Below are 6000 nucleotides of genomic sequence, written 5' to 3' on the forward strand. Positions count from 1 at the left end.
GAGCTTTGTCAGCTCCCAAGTGTCATTCTTCTCGATGGCATGGATCTCTTCTTCCATGGCTTTCTTCCAACAATCTTCTTCCACAGCTTCATTGAATGAGAAAGGCTCGTGGTCTGCATACAAGCAGAAAAAGTTGGTTTCTTCTTCTTCTTCTTGTCCATAAATCTCTGTGAGACTCCTTAACCTCACTGGAGTTGAGGAGCTGCTTTCCTCACTAGATGTAGGACCACTCCTTGCAATTCTGTGCACTGGAGTTGTTGTGATTGTTTGAGCAGGCTGTTGCTCAATCGGTGGTACAACTTATGGTTCTTCAAAATCAGTGGAGACTATCTTCTCTTTACTGACTTCTTTGTTGTTCCACGTCCATGTCTCTTCCTCACTGAAGATGACATCTCTACTAACCACTAGTTTGCCAGTTAGTGGGTTGTAGAGCTTGTATGCCTTGGACTCTTCACTATAGCCCACAAACACACACTTCTCACCTCTATCATCAAGTTTCCTCCTCTTGGCTTATGGAACTTGAGCATATGCAACACACCCAAAAATTCTTAGGTGTGTAACATTCGACTTGTATCCACTCCAAGCCTCTTGTGGTGTCATCCTCTTGACACTCTTTGTTGGACATCGATTCAACAAATAAATCGAACAAGCTATAGCTTCTGCCCATAACTCTTTTGGCAAATTCTTCTCCTTAAGCATGGACCTTGTCATGTCAAGGATGGTTCGATTCTTTCTTTCGGCTATCCCATTTTGCTGTGGGGTATAGGCAGCAGTAAGTTGATGCCTAATTCCTTGCTCCTTGCAGTATGCTTGGAAAGCATTGGAGGTGTACTCTCCACCTCTATCTGATCTCACAGCCACAAGCTTGTGGTTACTTTCTGCCTTTGTGAGTGCCTTGAACTCCTTGAAAATTTTTAGGGCAGCTGACTTCTCCTTGAGAAAATAGACCCAAGTCTTTCTACTGAAATCATCAATGAAGGTAATAAAATACCTATTACCTCCATAAGACATGGGATCCAATGGACCACATATATATGTGTGCACCAACTGCAGTGGTGCCTTTGCTCTCCATGTATCACCAACAGGGAACGATAGTCGTGCTTGCTTGCCAAGCACACAACCTTCACATACTTGGCGTGTGGCTTCAATCTGGGGTAGACCACGAACCATTCCTTCACTTGACAGCAACTTTAGGCCATTGAAATTAAGATGGCCAAATCGAAGATGCCATTTCCATGACTCATCTTCCATTACACCGATGTTGCAGCTTCCAATCTTTGTGTTCAAATTCAACGGAAACATCCGGTTCTTTGACATTCGAACACGTGCAATAAGCTTTCTCCTTGCATTCCTGAGAGTGAGAAGCATGTTCTCCATATATATAATGTACCCTTTCTGGAGCAGTTGACCAATGCTCAGAATGTTGCTCTTCATACCTGGTATGTAGTAGGTATCGGAGATGTATTCTTCTCTTCCATCCTTCTGGATGATCTTGATCTTCCCTTTGCCTTCAACTGGCAACTTTGAGGAGTCACCAAGACTTACAGATCCATAGGCCCCTTTTTTGAGTTCGGCAAAAAACTCCTTCTTTCCACACATGTGATTACTTGCACCAGAGTCCAAATACCAAACATCTTGTTGGCTACTGGAATCATGGTGTGCTAGTAAGACTGTAAGTTCTTCATCAGTATTTCCACTTGATTTTGCCATGTTGACATGCTCACCATTTTTATGTGAACATTCATTGGCATAATGTCCATATTGCTTACAGTTGTGACACTGGATATGCGCCTTTCCTCGAGTAGATCTCCACTCCTGAGACTGACCTTGATTTTGTGCATAGCCTCGACCTCTTCCTCGGGCTCGTCCTCGGCTACGGTTGGATGAGCTCCCACGACGTGAGTTCCACTGCCCACGACCTTTATTTGGTTTGTCAATATTCAACTTTGACTCCAAAGCTTGCTCTAGCGTTGTGGGGCTTGCATTCTTCTGAATGCGTTGCTCGTGAACTAGGAGGGATCCTAGTAGCTCTTCTGCGCTCATCACCTCCAAATCCTTGGATTCCTCAATGGCAGTCACCACATGCTCAAACTTAGATGTGAGTGACCGGAGTATCTTCTCCACAACTCGTACTTCATCGAGTCTCTCGCCATTTCTCCTCATCTGATTTACTATCACAATGAGCCTTGAGTGATAGTCGGAGATGCTCTCCCCTTCATTCATATGAGCAGTTTCAAAATCTGCTCGAAGTGATTGTAACCTCACTTTCTTGACTCGATCTACTCCTTTGTAGATTGTACTGAGTGTATCCCATACTTGCTTGCTCGTTGTTGCTTCTGCAACCTTCTCGAACGTTGAATCTTCCAAACCCTGGTATAGAAGATACAGCGCCTTTTGGTCCTTCTTTCGTAAGTCCTTGAGAGTGTTCCTTTGATCCGCAGTATATACGGCTTCTTGCTCGGCAGTGGGTACAACATACCCACTACTGACAACTTCCCATAGCTCCTGTGATCCAAACAATGCTTTGAATTGGATGCACCATCTTTCATAATTTTCTTTCTTCAATGTGGGAACTTGGAGTTGCACTAAGTTGGACGCCATAACTGCTGCACCTGCCAGAATGGTATTCTGGCTCTGATACCAATTGTTGGTATTTGACAGTTTACTAACTCAATACCAAAATATGTGGGTGATAAGTTTACAAACTCTATCACACCTCTTTCACTTTGCACTCTCAAATAAAATTGGACAAAGAAAGAAATAGAGAAATGAGGGAAGCAACAAGCTTTGGCAAAACACTTGGACTTTGATATATGAAAAGGTTTACAAACTGTTGGAATAAGAAAGCTTACAAGCTTCTTCACAATTGGAAGTGGGATTCGGATGGGATGATTTACAATGCTTGAGAACTTGGGTATTTATAGCAAACCAAATGATTAAACTAAGATTATTTATTACCACACAAAACACATTAATTGCACCTAATAATTTTTATTCAACCATACCTAACATTGCCTAACTTTCCATGCCTAACTTTGACATTGATTTTCAACAATAGCAACCTGTTTTGATTTGAATTTCCAACAACTCTTTCCTCCCGGGTACCTGCATTTACTAGCATTTGAAGTTTGTCTTAGGACCTCTTGAGCAGTCAAAGAGCGGTTGGGAGCTTCCTTTTTTCCATCTGCAAGTGAGAAAATTAATCAAACATTCAAAGCCTACTTCAATTTTGAAACATGCTAGCGGGACATTTTGGCAAACAGATGACAAACATACGGTCACATACATCACATTCAAACAAATATAAACACGCTGTTTGCATCGATGAAAAAGCTACGGAATGAGCACCACAAAGTGTCCCTCAAATAAAATTATTTGAAGGATACCTCAACGGAAGGGGAATGTGTGTATATAGACCATGTTTGACAGTTTCAAATTCGTTATGCAAGGCGAGAGTGAGGGATCTTTGGGAAAAAAAGATAATAATTTTCTGTAAAAAACTATATCTTATAGAGGAGTCTGTAGGAGTTTGAGACCCTCTTGTCTCACATTGGTCAACAATATTTTTTCATTAGCTTTTATATAGGTTTATTCTTTTTTCTCAGTAATTAGAACTTGGACCATTTGAAAATGGATTGAAAACTTGGACCTTATGGTTGTGTGGATAAGGCTTAATTATTATACTATAATAATTAATATTAATTAATCAAGACAAAGGCCTTGGGCCTTGGGGCCAAGGAATTAAAATTAATCCGATCAATTAGTTTTAATTTCGAATTAAGTTTTTAATTAAATTAATTAAAAACGTTTTGATTAATAGACACAACTCTTTAGAAAGAGTTGTATAGCTTCAGATACATCCAAAATGTGTTTGAAGAGGTATGAAAGAGCATATATAACTAGAGTCCTCAGTTCCATCAAAAAACTTTTTTTTCTTCTCCCTTGTCTTCCGTATAATCCAGTGCGGGTTGTAGAATTAGGTAGTTGTATCCTGGTCGAGCAGACGTTGTAGAACCATAAGCACACGAGTGGGACGGAAATACTGTTCGAATGACATAACGTTTGCGCTAGCCTCTACCTTCAATTCATTTAAGTTAATATCATTTTAATTTTTTGTTACTATAACATAAGTGCATTCTGTATTACAAGTATTTTTGAATAATAAAGTATAAGTATTTCAATTATGTATTTATGTTATTTTATTGTTTCTAAATTGTTCTCCAACAGAGACAACGTAAATAACTAACTTACCCACTGTACTTTTGCATCTGCATCCCAGCAATCTTTTATGTTTTCGCGCACAACCTCAAACCGATCAATAGCAGTTGGTTGCTCTTCAGTTTTGGCAGCCAAATACTGTAGGTTTAGATACAGTTGGCTCAATCCTCATATCACGCGCACATACACAAACTTACATTTGTATAATATAGGCCGAAGATCTTCGAAGATCTTTTATGCCTCGAGCTATCAAGCAGGGCGGGCCCAGGCCCAGTAGGGGCAGGACAACCATCCAGGATTCAAAAAAATTTGGAGCATCAAAATTATTAGGATGATGTATTTATATATGTTTTTATAAGAGTATAAATTTATAAAATTTGGTTTGATGACAAAGAAATTTAACTAGAAGTGTTGATTTTGTCATTTGAAAATAATGAAGAGGTTTAGGGTTTAAAACACCACCTGTGCTTATTTACTTTCAATTTTTAGAAATTTCTTTTCATAAGAGTATAAATTTATAAAATTTGGTTAAATGATCAAGAAGTTTAATTAGAAGTAATGGTTTTTATTGTTTAAAATTAACGAGATTTCCTAAGTTCGAAATGCTATATGCGTGTTTATTTTTTTCAATTTTTACGAATATTTGTTTGGTTGTTAATTTATTTTTAGTTACTAGCTAGTAGCAAGTGGGTTGCTATTTTTAAATATTTGTTTGAATTCAAGTCTAATCTTCTATAAAGATTAGTGCCCATTCAAATTTGCAAATCATATGACGTGTCATCAAAAGGTTTAATTTAGTGCCCATTCATTACTTATACATATTAATTAAAGACCCGAAAATATAATTATTTTTTTAGTCTCATTTTGACAAGGTTAGTAAATAAGAAAAAACACCTCACAATTTATACTTAAACACTTTAAAAGTTCAGATGGAAAACAAAACTCATCGTCTATCTACATGTAAGCCTGAAGTTTTTTGGTTTTCTTCTCTGGATACAAAATAAATTAGTCTTTCTGTGTTTCTAAATTATTGAGTTTGAACTGCTTTTCTAAGTATAATTTGATCAATGTCTTATGTGTGAAAATAAATAATTTTCTTATATGAATTTAGGGTACATTTTTTAACTTCGCACCAGACCTCAAAATTTTCCAAATCGACCCTGCTATCAAGTCTATTGCAAGGTCAAGTCTTGGTTATTGAAAAGATAAATTTCATTTCATTAGCATGTGAATTTCACATGTCATTAATTTAGTCTTGCATTAGGACAAATGGTTATTAATGGTTGTTACTAGAGACTTCTACATAAAGGACATGTACTCCTTTTTAGTAGCTGCATGGTGGTAATTGAGGTTTGCTATCAATGTCAGTGCCCACTTTTTGTAATAAACACCAATGAAAATGATGTTCTCTAGCCAAAATTATAATGACACAAATTCGTGAGAATGGGAAGATTTAAAGACTTGTTAGAATTCAATCTTGATATTACCCTAATGACACTTTCTTGGAGGCCAATATGGAAAGATGATTGTCTAACAATGCAGGCACACAATGTTGCTTTTATATAAACGATAGAATAATATACACTACTTCACTTAAACTACGAAAGAAGATTCAAAGATAAGATATCGTGCATAAGAATTAAGACCCTTAATTAATTGAACTACAAATTACTTACTTCAAATGATCTAAGATCCTTAATGTAGATAATATCGATTGTTAAAAAAAAAAAGAAAAAAAAAAAAAAAAGAAAGAAGAGGTAGTGGATACAATCCAACAACATT

The sequence above is a fragment of the Pyrus communis genome, chromosome 6, assembly GCF_041283825.1.
Source record: "Pyrus communis isolate YQ-2024b chromosome 6, ASM4128382v1, whole genome shotgun sequence".
NCBI lineage: Eukaryota > Viridiplantae > Streptophyta > Magnoliopsida > Rosales > Rosaceae > Pyrus > Pyrus communis.